The following is a 15013-nucleotide window of genomic DNA, read 5'->3' on the forward strand; positions in this document are numbered from 1 at the left end:
GTTTCCCAATGCGCTGAGCAGCGCAGCATTGATTGTAGCTTTCGAAAGGGAACCAAACCGTGACAGACGCAATGTCGTCAATAACAGCCATTAAGGGTAGTATGGGCATCTTTCATACTGCCACGGATGAGGTGAATGCTATATTTAAACATTTTTATGAGTACTTTTACAGTTCCGAGGTGGGTATGGAGGATCAACAGAGAATTTAATTTATATCAAAATGAAATCTCCCTCACCTAAGTGACGAGCAACGTAATTTTCTTGACTCTCTAAATGAACTAAGTGAGTTAAAAGAAGCTCTAGAGTCGATGAATAAGGGTAAGGACCCTGGCCTGGATGGTCTACCCCAGAGTTGTATTTGGTGGTATGGGATATGCTTCGACCACTCCTTCTTGATTGCTTAAATTTTGCAATAGATACAGGTTGTTTTCACAGAGATCAGAACACTGCCCTTATTTCCCTGATTCTGAAAAAGGGAAGAACCCTCTCAATTGCTATAGGTATATGACGATTTCATTAATCTGAAATCTGAAACATTGTTTAGATCAAGTTCCTGGTTCTCTAATCTCTTATGATCAGACAGGATTTCTTAAGGGACGCTGTGCTATGGATAATGTCCCACATCTTTTGAATATTATAGACATGCCCAATCCGACTAACAATCAACAGGCTATTCTCTCGCTAGATGCAGAGAAAGCCTTTGATCGGGTTGAGTGGACGTATCGTATTGACCCGAATATAAGACGCACCTGAATATAAGACGACCACCTTTTTCCAGATGTACCTTTTGGGAAAAGGCTTTTTGAAAACCAAATCTTGTGTTTTACTGAGAATTTCTTTTATAAATTTTGTAATTATTTTCATATTGCAAATTTTTCCAGTTTTAATATTTGTTTTGAAAGTATGGTAAATACTGGTAAAATGTACCAACAATCACATTTAAAAATAGACACTTTTTGATATACCATAAAAATAACAGGGAGCCCATCTGAATTATATAACATTTAGTATATCCATCTCATAGTAGCCTACCAAAATTTTATTAATAGTAGAAGTGAAATCTTATTGTAGTCTTCAAATCTGGGTACCGTCTTACGTTTTAAAATCAATTACAGAGAAAATTTGTTCCCATCAGGCTACCATGGCAGTCACAACTCATGCCGCTGTAAGCTATTCTTTTTCTTTTGTTTTGCGCTAGCTATCTTTACACACATTACATTACTTCATGACACACTCGTTTTATGCGTATTTGGCATCACCTATTGTTGTGGGTTTATTATTGATATGTCAAAGTTGATATGCGCACAAAAAGTATTCTCGTAGCTTCATAAAATTACGGTTGAACCCCTGATTTCACATGGATTATTTTACTGATCTCCTTGCTACGTTTCTGGACCTTGAACATGTAAGGACCCTTGCTGTCTATGGAGGGTCTGAGAACTCTCAGATTCCATCAAAAATACCTTAATTTGTGTTCCAAAGATGAACAGAGGTCTTCCGGGTTTGGAACAACATCAGGGTGAGTAACTAACCTTTAGAGCAGTCATGTTGAACTTTTTCCACATGTTAATAGTCATCAAATAATAAGAGGTAAGCTGAATGGACCAACTACAGTAGCCAAGGCTATGGTGAGAGAGGGGGAAGGTTAGGATGATTCTAAGGGCCCGACCATGGAGGGGGGCCCCCAAGGGGAAAACACAATTTCTACCAAGAGAATGTGACCGCAGTTTCTACCGAGGGGGACACCCCACTCCCTAGAAAGCGGGGACACGAGTGTATATGCTATCCAGGGGTTCCAGACACCGTAGCAGCAGCCCTGTCTATGGCACACAAAACCAAGCAGAATGCATGGAAAATTAACATAGGATCATTGCAGAAATTAAATTCAAGGTGACTCGACTAAAGATATTTTTTGAGTAATAGAAACAAGTGTATTTATTTCAGTTCATTATGTTTACATAATTACATAGTGAGACCGTATTACATATTACACCGTGAGAATACCAGAGTATGTTTTTTGGTTCAGTTTGAATATTTTCGCTGAGCAACGTATTGTCGCTGATGAGCTGATCAGGTCCAACTGTTGCTCATGAGTTCCTCTTCTGCAATTTGTCCTCAGCTGTACTGTTCCTGTGTTCTAGTTCCTGCTTCTGTTTGGATTACCTTGCCAGTTCTGTTCAGGATTATTTTCACTGGACTTTCTGGATCATGTCTGGCACAGCCCATTGCTGTCCCTGTGCTGCCAAATATTTTCCAGCTGGCTGCACCCACGACATCTGATTGTGTCTGGTTTGTTGACTTATTTAATTGCATTCGTGACTGAATCTAAAGTTATTTGTCCTTAAAACAACTCACAAAGTTTTAAGTGTAAAGGCTCCTCACACCAAGACAAATACAGTCAGGACCATAAATATTGGGACATCGACACAATTCTAACATTTTTGGCTCTATACACCACAATGGATTTCAAATGAAACAAACAAGATGTGCTTTAACTGCAGACTGTCAGCTTTAATTTGAGGGTATTTACATCCAAATCAGGTGAACGGTGTAGGAATTACAACAGTTTGCATATGTGCCTCCCACTTGTTAAGGGACCAAAAGTAATGGGACAATTGGCTTCTCAGCTGTTCCATGGCCAGGTGTGTGTTATTCCCTCATTATCCCAATTACAATGAGCAGATAAAAGGTCCAGAGTTCATTTCAAGTGTGCTATTTGCATTTGGAATCTGTTGCTGTCAACTGTCAAGATGAGATCCAAAGAGCTGTCACTATTAGTGAAGCAAGCCATCATTAGGCTGAAAAAGCAAAACAAACCCATCAGAGAGATAGCAAAAACATTAGGCGTGGCCAAAACAACTGTTTGGAACATTCTTAAAAATAAGGAACGCTCCGGTGAGCTCAGCAACACCAAAAGACCCGGAAGACCACGGAAAACAACTGTGGTGGATGACCGAAGAATTCTTTCCCTGGTGAAGAAAACACCCTTCACAACAGTTGGTCAGATCAAGAACACTCTCCAGGAGGTAGGTGTATGTGTGTCAAAGTCAACAATCAAGAGATGACTTCACCAGAGTGAATACAGAGGGTTCACCACAAGATGTAAACCATTGATGAGCCTCAAAAACAGGAAGGCCAGATAAAAGTTTGCCAAACAACATCTAAAAAAGCCTTCACAGTTCTGGAACAACATCCTATGGACAAATGAGACCAAGATCAACTTATACCAGAGTGATGGGAAGAGAAGAGTATGGAGAAGGAAAGGAACTGCTCATGATCCTAAGCATACCACCTCATCAGTGAAGCATGGTGGTGGTAGTGTCATGGCGTGGGCATGTATGGCTGCCAGTGGAACTGGTTATCTTGTATTTATTGTTGATGTGACTGCTGACAAAAGCAGCAGGATGAATTCTGAAGTGTTTCGGGCAATATTATCTGCTCATATTCAGGCAAATGCTTCAGAACTCACTGGACGGCGCTTCACAGTGCAGATGGACAATGACCCAAAGCATACTGCAAAAACAACCAAAGAGTTTTTGAAGGGAAAGAAGGGGACTGTTATGCAATGGCCAAGTCAATCACCTGACCTGAATCCGATTGAGCATGCACTTGCTGAAGACAAAACTGAAGGGAAAATGACGGTTGCAGTAGAGGCCTGGCAGAGCATCACCAGGGATGAAACCCAGTGTCTGGTGATGTCTATGCGTTCCAGACTTCAGGCTGTAATTGACTGCAAAGGATTTGCAACCAAGTATTAAAAAGTGAAAGTTTGATTTATGATCATTATTCTGTCCCATTACTTTTGGTCCCTTAAGGCGAGACACGGCAGGCAAAAACATCGTTTTTTTTTTTATTGGTCAATTTTGAGATTTTTGTATATTTGTCTTCAATAACATGTCTTCTTTCAGACTTGTGGTGAAAAAAAGTCCGAAATACACATTTAGGTCTTTATTTTACTGCACTTTGTCTGTTTGCGTCTGTAGATTTCTCATAAATTCAACAAAAGTTGGCGTTCTAAATCAACATGCTGCTCCGCGATCTCTGCCTGTACCCAGTCATCACGTATACTGCTGGAAAGCTCTCTCTCTTCTGTACAATGCTGTCGGATCCAAATATGGTCATTTCCTTTTTATCAGCAACCAATCGTGAAAGTAAAAGAGGGGATTTAACTCTAAATGCGCAATCTCATTGGCTGAAGACAATTTCTGACAACGTGATTCGTTCAGAATCGTCACATGACATGGTATGCTTTGACGCTTCCTTGTTTGGTTAAGCTTTCCGCGGGATCTTTTGAGTGAATTAATGAAAATGACTTTGCGTCAATCATCGAAAAGAGTACAGCAGTTGTCACTTGCAAGGGGGAAAAGGAAAATCAGTGATGGATTACCCAGTGAAATGCCCTCGGGAAGCGCATCTGAACGTAAGCTGTCGATGGGAGGTTTAGAATTTCTAATGTCAGAAATAGCCCAATACGTGTGGCTGTTACCACCTTGTAACATAACATTACTGTAACAATATTTGTTTTTTATGGATGAAATTATTTATTTATTTATAAGATTTATAAGAATAGAATAAAGTGCCATCTCATTCATTATGTTGTGTTGCGGTGGTCAGTTTTACTTTTACAGTACAGATTTCTGTGTGCTGTATCTATAAAAACAAAACAAATGAACAGTTATTGATACAATACACATTTCATTTTAGCGGCAGAAATTGAGAGAGGTCTTGAGTCACTTCACAGGACCAGGGAGCAGGTCAGGCAGGCCTATGCAGATATTGATGCAGATGTGGCAGAGTTGCTGAGAGAGGATGCAGATGCGGTGATAGATATCAGTCTGTCTTTTGATGGCACTTGGCAGAAAAGAGGGTTCACATCACACTATGGGATCGGGGTGTGCATCGATATTTTTACGGGACTGGTGATCGACTTTGAGGTTCTATCCTCCTATTGCCATGCTTGTGCCCTTTAAGAAGCTGCCAGGCATGAGGGAAAGATTACAGATGAGGAAATTGACAGCTGGAGAGAAACGCATGACTGTGCACAAAATTTTAGGGGCTCAAGCAAGGCTATGGAGCAGGAGGCAGCGAAGAGGATGTGGGACAGGTCTGTGAGTCGCCACCAGCTGAGATACATTCAGATGCTGTCAGATGGGGACAGTGCTGCATTCAGGGAGGTGGTATCCCTCAACCCATACCCTGGGCATGAGGTAGTAAAATTAGAATGCATCAACCATGCCCATAAGCGTATGGGCACAGCACTACGAAAATTAAGTGTTGAACGCAAATTGGGGGGGAAGGGTCTGGGAAAATTAACGGCCAAAAAATGTAAAACATTACAAAATTATTGCAGGGGGGCAATTTTAAATAACCAGGGTTCCATAGAGAAAATGAGATCTGGGCTGGTCTCCTCCATAGCATGTCCTGTGACGAAGTCCCCTTGCACACCAGGTGCTACCTGTCCTGGTGTTGGTATAGGAGAGCGGAGGAAAATGGAGAAACTCCAGAGAGCCACAGGCTCCATGCAGGAAACTTTTTGTCTCGGGAGGTGGGCCAGAAGCTGATACCTGTATACCACCGCATGTCAAGTGACAGCCTGCTGCAGCGCATGCAGCATGGTGGCACTCAAAATGCGAATGAGTGCCTCAACTCCGTCATTTGGGCCCGCTGTCCAAAAACAGTGTTTGTAGGTAAGAGTAGAGTTGAGGCAGCTGCAAGTATGGCCATTTCAACTTTTAAGACTCAAAGCTGAAAAGGCATCAGCAAGAGAGGGGTGAGGGGCCTACATATGGTGCAGGCATGGAGAGCTAGGCTTTCAACCCTCATGGGTGAACTTTGTGTTCCGATGGACATAGATGACTAGAGTTGCAGTTCTAATGATAAGTTTGTGTCTGTATTTGTGGTTCTCTGTGGTTAGTTGAAGGTCTTATTTGGCAATGTTGTTTTATTCAGTTGTCATTGTTCATGGTCTACATTGTTATAAACATTTACTTGGCCAGTTGTTTTGCTTGTTAGCAATGTTTTCATATAAAAATGTGTGGATTTTTACAATATAAATCTTTAAAGCCCGTTTTCTCAAAATGACTTTTCTCTCATACTCCAAGTCCGAAATCTCCACTTCAGTAGCACCTATATACACCAAACTTTCCAGTCTTGTACCTAGTTATATTATGAAGACAATTACAGAGGGATTTGTAAATATATTATTCCTAGCCTGATTTATATAACATTTTATTCCAAAAAACATGGCGAAAATACATTTTTTAAGGCTATTGACAGTATATTCTGATTTACAGGATAACAAAAGTAGATATCCATAAATCCCTCTGTAATTGTTTTCCCATCTAATATGTGAACACAATGAAAAAATAATTTTGAACCTGGCTTTATCCAATTCTGAGATTTCGTTTTTTAAAATATATGCAAATTAGTGCATATTTAATTAGATAATGCATAATTTGCATATTTAAACATAAAATTACAGAAACTTTGTAATACATTCTTTTCTCATCTTAATGTAGGTAATCAACTGGGAAAGTTTCATGGTGATATCTGCTAGTTAAAAATTTTACCCTATTCACCTGTAGTGTCTCGCCTTAACATGTGGGAGGCACATATGCAAACTGTTGTAATTCCTACACCGTTCACCTGATTTGCATGTAAATACCCTCAAATTAAAGCTGACAGTCTGCAGTTAAAGCACATCTTGTTTGTTTCATTTGAAATCCATTGTCGTGGTGTATAGAGCCAAAAATGTTAGAGTTGTGTCAATGTCCCAATATTTATGGACCTGACTGTATTTGGTTCAACATGAAATGGTGTGTTGATCAATGCAACAGCACTAAAACTTTCGCACGTACGATCACACCGGTGTGATCAGTCTTGGCTGGTCCCTGGAGTGTACGATCACACCGGTGTGATTAGAACTTTCAGTTCGTCACGTCATCAACTGCTGAATTCAAATCTGCTTTCACGCGTTGGCTGGCACGGAGCCAGATTGGACACGCTGAGCGCTTGTCATATTATCACAAATATTCAGTGTTTTCAACCATATAATGCTTATTTTAGGTTTCAGACATGTAAATACAGTTAAGTACTAGCAAAACCATACATTTAAAGCGCTGATGTCCATGGAAGCAACAATAATGATCCTTACAAGTTTTACTGATATCATATACAGATTGTGTAGATAACTTTAAAGTTTACTCCGCTCTTCTCCCAGTTTACCGGAGACTTACTAAAAAAGGAAAAACTAAATAAAAGCAATCCATGTGTCATACAGCGCTATTGTGACTGCGGTGTGTCACATGACGCGTCGTCATGGAAACAATAATACTAAACATTCTAAAATAATGGTCGCCTGAAAAAAACTCACCCTGGGGGCTCAGCTGGAAAATTTTAAGCTCACGTGCGAAAGGGTTAAAGGGTTCCCTCCTTCAAACTCTTTTCTTTTCCTCTTTCACAGCTTACTCTTTTTTTCAGCACACATAAAAATTACAACTGCCAAACTGTGATTTGTCATGGTATTTTTGTTTACCATTAGCGCATGTGTTATGTAATATCAGCCGGACACAAAGGTAGGTGATAAAACAGTGCAGTTTATTCACAGGAGTCGTGCTGAGTGCCAATGGTGCTGATTATAAGAGGTGAGTGCAGGTCTTGTGAGTTCGCCAGGAACTTGAACTTGAGGTTGATAGAGTCTTTGTTCGTTCACAGGGAAGGAGAGCTGGGACAGCGGTCTGTACAGGAAGTATTCATCTCTGTGCAGGACGATCTGGGACCAGAGGACAACAGGAGGAGAACAGAAGGTAAGTACTAACAGATATCAAATTTCAGAGGTTATACTTAACAGACCGGATGGTGTTCGAGGAGTCCACATTGTATTAACGAGATCGGACGGTTGGAGTGACAGAGGTGAGTGTTCTTATATGTTTCCTGATGACGGAGGTGACGAGGTGCAGGTGTGGATGATCAGTAGACAGGTGAATCGGATCGTGGTAAATGACTGGGGGGAGAGCCTGGCTGTGCTGTGACATTACCCCCCTCTCCACGGCCCACTCCTGAGGGCCGACCCCGGCGACGTGGTGGTCTGCCTTGGCCGCGCGGAGCAGGACGTTCTGGATGGTTGGCATGGAATTCCACTAGGAGTGTTGGATCTAGAACGTCATCCCTGGAGACCCATGAGCGCTCCTCGGGACCATATCCCTCCCAGTCGACGAGGTATTCCAGATGACCACCACGACGCCGGGAATTCAAGATCTCCCGAACCTTATATATGGCTCCTTCGTCCATAATGAGAGGGAGAGGGGGATCCTCGACCTGGCCAGGCTCTGGGGAAACAGAAGGAGAAAATGGTTTTATAAGAGAGACATGAAAAGTGGGATGAATCTTGTATTGAGAGGGCAGTTTGAGTTTAAACGTGACCGGGTTTACTTGTTCCAGTATGGTGAAGGGACCAATGAATCTGGGACTTAACTTCCGGCTAGGCAGGCGCAGTCTGATGTCCCGGGTAGATAACCATACCCTTTGCCCTGGATGGTAAGTGGGAGCGGTAGAGCGCCGAACATCAGCCGTTATCTTCTGTCTGCGCACTGCCCGCTGCAGCTGATGGTGTGCTGCGTCCCAGACTCCCTCGCTCTCTCGGAACCAGTGATCGACTGCGGGGACGTCGGAGGGTTCTCCTGACCATGGGAATAGTGGTGGCTGGAAACCGAGTACGCACTGGAAGGGCGTAAGTCCAGTAGAGCCTTGACGCAAGGAATTTTGGGCGTACTCGGCCCAGCCTAGTACGAGTTCCAAGAGTTCTGGAGGCCATGGCAGAAGGTTCTCAGGAAGCGCCCTATCTCCTGGATTTCCGTTCAGTCTGCCCATTGGACTGTGGATGGTAGCCAGAGGATAGACTTACGGTCACACCTAGGAGTCTAAAGAAGGCCTTCCAGACATGAGAGATGAATTGAGGACCTCTGTCCGATACGATGTCCTCAGGGATGCCATAATATCGAAAAACATGATTGAAAAGGAGTTCCGCTGTCTGAAGAGCAGTAGGAAGTTTAGTAAGTGGTAGTAGACGACAGAATTTGGAGAAACGATCAACAATTACCAGGATGCAGGTATTTCCATCAGAGCGAGGTAGGTCCGTGATAAAATCCACTCCTAGGTGTGACCAAGGACGGTTAGGTATGGGTAGTGGATAGAGTTTACCAGCGGGAAGATGACGGGAACTTTTAGATATGGCACAGTCCGGGCAGCCTTGAACAAACCTTCTAACATCCTTTGCCATGTTTGGCCACCAGAAGCGGTCTCGTAGTAGCGAGAGAGTAGCATTGGCCCCTGGGTGGCCAGTACCGAAAGATGTATGCGTGGAGTGGATGAGTGGTGTGCGTTGAGCCCGGGTGACACATTGACGATCAGGGGGACAGCCCGGCGGATTAGCTGGAGGATTATCGGAGGCTACTGGTGGAGAGGACCATTGGATGGGACTGATAATCATTTCGGCTGGTAGGATCCCTTCTGGTTCCTCTTGGCTTTATTCTGAGGCATACAAGCTTGAAAGGGCATCAGCTTTTATATTTCGGGGACCGGGACGATCTTAAACTGGAAGCGGGTAAAGAATAAAGCCCATCTGGCCTGCCGGGGATTGAGACGTTTAGCTTCACGCAGATATTGGAGGTTTTTATGGTCCGTAAGTACCAAGAAGGGAATGCCCGTTCCCTTACCTCTCCAAGCCACCTCTATAGAAAGCCCAGTTGAGAAGCAATCCATAGATTTCCCTGCCGATTACGCCCACTTCAGTGACGTCTTCTGCCCTAAGAAAGCTTCCCAACTTCCTCCGCATCGGCCATGGGACTGTGCAATCGACCTCATACCGGGTGAGTCAGTACCGCGGGGTAAGATTTACCCCTTGTCCCTTCCTGAACAGAAGGCCATGGAGGAGTACATTGAGGAGGCTTTGAAACAGGGATATATCGTACCATCTACCTCCCCTGCTGCTTCCAGCTTCTTTTTTTGTGGCCAAAAAGGATGGAGGCTTACGGCCATGTATCGACTATCGGAAAATCAATGAAATCACTTTGAGATTCAGATATCCCCTTCCTCTTGTTCCGGCAGCCCTGGAACAACTACGAGGTGCCACCATATTCACTAAATTGGACCTCCGCAGCGCCTACAATCTGATCCGTATCCGGGAAGGGGATGAATGGAAGACCGCCTTTGTGACTCCCACTGGCCATTATGAATATAGGGTTATGCCCTATGGGCTAGTCAACGCTCCTTCAGTCTTCCAAGGATTTATGCATGAGGTGCTCCGGGAGTTCCTTCATCGATTCGTCATCGTTTATATTGATGATATACTGATTCACTCCCGGAGCCTGGCAGAACATCGCCAACACGTTGCGGAGGTCCTCCAACAACTCAGGAAGTATCAGTTATATCTCAAGGCAGAAAAATTTACCTTCCATCAATCCTCAGTTCACTTCCTCGGTTATATCATCGATAGTGGTGGCATTCGTATGGATAAGAGGAAGGTGGAAGCCATAACCTCCTGGCCAGCCTCCCTGGCCAACCTCCCCGACCACCATTAACCCTTTAAAACCGACGGGAGCGCCCGTGCTCCGGTTTGCGTGTCTCTGTTTAAAAGCCAATAGAAACCGAAACCAAAATGGTATCGTAATAATTCTTTTTGCATACAAAATCAGAGACATAACACATTCAAATCGAGCCAACAACATGCTCCTCTTGCGTTGTTTTCACCCTCTAATGAGTCTGCACAAATTGCATAAAATGCGGTTTTTCAACAACGGCATTGCACATCTTTGCACACGTTATACAGATCTGAGGTTGCTAGTTACCTTTTCCTACGACTACTATGATGTAATCACGTTCTGTGCACTATGACCCCAAGGTTTGTCGCATGTGGTGACGTCACAAGCCACGGCATTTGACTTTCATTTCTGTACATACTATTCTATCCATTCTATTCGTCACTCTCTCTCTCTTTATCATTGCAATCTGTTGCTTCATCTTTTCTTTTTCATGCACGCACACAAATGCACCTTTACAAATGCAAGCACAATCACACTCGCGTGCATAATGTTATGACTGCATGAAAAATAAGTGCATGGACGTAGAGGTTTTAGCGCTACTAATGCTACTCGCGTCCGACGACGAGGAACCCTCCCACTGCTCATCTGCTCCAGATTCTGTTTCTAGTGGGGTTTATTTATGTTTATATATGTTTTATGTATTTATTTTTGCACAAGAATAAATGAGATGGTCTTTATGTATTTATTATTTTTCAATCAACATACTCTCAAAAACAAAATGTTGTCTTATTGACGCCACAAATTCAAATGCACCCCATTCTTCTGTGAGACATGCCACATGTCCCTCTGCATTATGCTGGTCAGGAACTGTCACAAGTGTTATCACAGCCTTTCTGCATTTTTATTTCTGATAAATTACAGATTTTAGAGTAGTGTAACTTATTATTTCCCATAGTCTTTTTTAATAACTAATTGTTATTGTTTAGGACGATATTAAATATATTTGTGAACATTAAACATTCTTAGATGCGTAGCATTCATCATGTTGTCGTTTGGGGAAAACCCAACTAAACGCGTTCAGGTTTGTCACAATAACACGCTAACTAATGCAAAAAAGAAGCATTTACTTACTTATCAGATCGATCGATGTATTCTGGATGAACTCTCCTCTCATTCTGAGGTAAATCCAGCCTTTACTCAGCGCGTCTTCTTCCAGAAACTAACAGCAGCAGAGATGAACGGAGTGACTGTGTTTGTTGTTGGGCGTCTACAAGCGCGCGCGCGTCACGTGGTTATTTACATGTGAACACGAGGGGGCGGGATCACATTAGAAATAATGAGTTAGACTGGACAGACTGAACATCGTGTAGGTTTCATACGGATTACTTTATCACAGAACATTTGTTCGACATTGTTCGACAACACTTACTTCAGTTGAAAGCAGACACTTTAGGCTTTCTATAGATATAACTCTCATGCTTCTGTGTTGAGTATTTGCTGAGTTACACTTCATTTTAGTGACGCGTTACTATAAACATATCGCGGAGAAGGAGAAGACAGAGAGCGCATCCTGTTTGTTTTCTTTTTTCCCCAAAACCACAAAGTTTTGTTGTAATCGTGAGTGTACTGAAAAAAAAGTAGACACTTAACCGTTTCGATTGATGTATAACACTTATTTGTGTGACCAAAATCAACAGAGCATTTTTAGTGTCTTTTGCACTTATCGTAAAAAAACCGAGTTCGTATCGCCGGCGATACAGCCGACCCCAAAGGGTTAATGGTGGTCGGGGCTGGCCAGGAGGTTATGGCTTCCACCTTCCTCTTGTCCATACGAATGCCACCACTATCGATGATATAACCGAGGAAGTGAACTGAGGATTGATGGAAGGTACATTTTTCTGCCTTGAGATATAACTGATACTTCCTGAGTTGTTGGAGGACCTCCGCAACGTGTTGGCGATGTTCTGCCAGGCTCCGGGAGTAAATCAGTATATCATCAATATAAACGATGACGAATCGATGAAGGAACTCCCGGAGCACCTCATGCATAAATCCTTGGAAGACTGAAGGAGCGTTGACTAGCCCATAGGGCATAACCCTATATTCATAATGGCCAGTGGGCGTCACAAAGGCGGTCTTCCATTCATCCCCTTCCCGGATACGGATCAGATTGTAGGCGCTGCTGAGGTCCAATTTAGTGAATATGGTGGCACCTCGTAGTTGTTCCAGGGCTGCCGGAACAAGAGGAAGGGGATATCTGAATCTCAAAGTGATTTCATTGATTTTCCGATAGTCGATACATGGCCGTAAGCCTCCATCCTTTTTGGCCACAAAAAAAGAAGCTGGAAGCAGCAGGGGAGGTAGATGGTACGATATATCCCTGTTTCAAAGCCTCCTCAATGTACTCCTCCATGGTCTTCTGTTCAGGAAGGGACAAGGGGTAAATCTTACCCCGCGGTACTGACTCACCCGGTATGAGGTCGATTGCACAGTCCCATGGCCGATGCGGAGGAAGTTGGGAAGCTTTCTTAGGGCAGAAGACGTCACTGAAGTGGGCGTAATCGGCAGGGAAATCTATGGATTGCTTCTCAACTGGGCCTTCTATAGAGGTGGCTTGGAGAGGTAAGGGAACGGGCATTCCTTGAGATGGTCGTGGCAGATAAGGGAAGCACCGTGGGAAGCAGCTGTTACCCCACTTTAGGACGTCTCCTGACTTCCATGAAATTACAGGCTCATGCTGCACTAGCCAGGGTAGGCCCAGGATTACATCCACGGTGGAGCCCTCCAGAACCAACAGATGGATAGATTCCTGATGGAGCTGTCCTATACAGAGACGAAGTGGTCCAACACAGTGTTTAACGTAACGTCGAGAAAGAGGTTTACCGGTTATGGTCTGAATTTCGTAGGTGGTTTTGGTTGCGATGGACGGGAGTTGGAGTTGTCGACGAAGGCTTCCAGAGATGAAGTTTCCCGCCGAGCCGGAGTCGAGGAGGATGGTAACTGAGAGGGTAGTAGCACCAGTCGTTAGTTGATCACAGGTCGTAAGAGGTTTCATTCTAGGAAAGTGTGGTTGGATACCACTCACCACCAGCCGGGGAGGTCGAAGAGGACAGGTAGGAAGCAGATGACCCTCACCACCACAGTACAGGCATAAACCTTGTGCAATTCGCCTGCGTCTCTCAGAGGGAGTGAGTCGATAGGTATCAGTTTGCATAGGTTCTGGAGGGTCTCTGGTGTCAGGCTGTTGGCGGGAAGGAGTAACAAGAACTGATGGAGTCGCTAGATCCGATAAGCAAGCCTGCATACGGTTGGAACATCTGTTCGCTAGCCGGATGAATTTCTCTAGCCCGTAGGTGTCATCATACGCCGCTAGATGGAGCCGCAGCCTAGGATTCAGCCCTTGGCGGAAAGCAGTTAGTAGGGATGGTTCGTTCCAGCCGCTCGCGGCCGCGAGGGTGCGGAATTGCAGTGAGTATTGCTGGATGATCATCGTGCCCTGCCTCAACTGCTATAGTTGTTCACCCACCGAGGAGTCTCCGGGAGAGGAACTGAAGACCTCGCGGAAGTGTGCCAGAAACTGAGCGAAAGACTGGGTAGCAGGGCCTGCTTGACTCAAAATTGTCTCCGCCCACCTTAGCGCTGGACCCGTGAGAGAGGTGACTATGAAGGCTATTTTTGACTGGTCCGTGGGGAACATCTGTGGATGTAAGTCAATCGTGAGAGTACATTTCAGTAGAAAGCCATTGCAATCCTCTGGGTCACCTGAGTAGGGCGCTGGTCGGACCATGGGACTGGCAAACACCGCTGGAGAAGGAGAACTGACGGCGGTGTTGACAGGTGGAGATGAAGGTGGCGGAGATGGCGGAGGTCTGGAGGGCTGAGATAAGAGCTGCTTGAATATATCGACCAACTCCTGGAAGGGATCGGGTGCACTCATCCTGTTGCAGTGTAGGTCCGATCTTCTGTTATGTAATATCAGCCGGACACAAAGGTAGGTGATAAAACAGTGCGGTTTATTCACAGGAGTCGAGCTGAGTGCCAATGGTGCTGATTATAAGAGGTGAGTGCAGGTGTTGTGAGTTCGCCAGGAACTTGAACTTGAGGTTGATAGAGTCTTTGTTCGTTCACAGGGAAGGACTAACAGATATCAAACTGACATCAGACTGGATGGTGTTCGAGGAGTCCATGTTGTATTAACGAGATCGGACGGTTGGAGTGACAGAGGTGATTGTTCTTATATGTTTCCTGATGACGGAGGTGACGAGGTGCAGGTGCGGATGATCAGTAGACAGGTGAATCGGATCGTGGTAAATGACTGGGGGGAGAGCCTGGCCGTGCTGTGACAGCATGCTGATGACATTTTATTCTTCAGCGGTAACTACAAGTCACTAGGTCTTATCATCATGTAGTTTACATGCATGTCGTACCCAAGTTTACATTACATTTACATTTTGTCATTTAGCAGACACTTTTAT

This window comes from Barbus barbus (assembly GCF_936440315.1).
Source record: "Barbus barbus genome assembly, chromosome: 22".
Classification (NCBI taxonomy): Eukaryota; Metazoa; Chordata; class Actinopteri; order Cypriniformes; family Cyprinidae; genus Barbus; species Barbus barbus.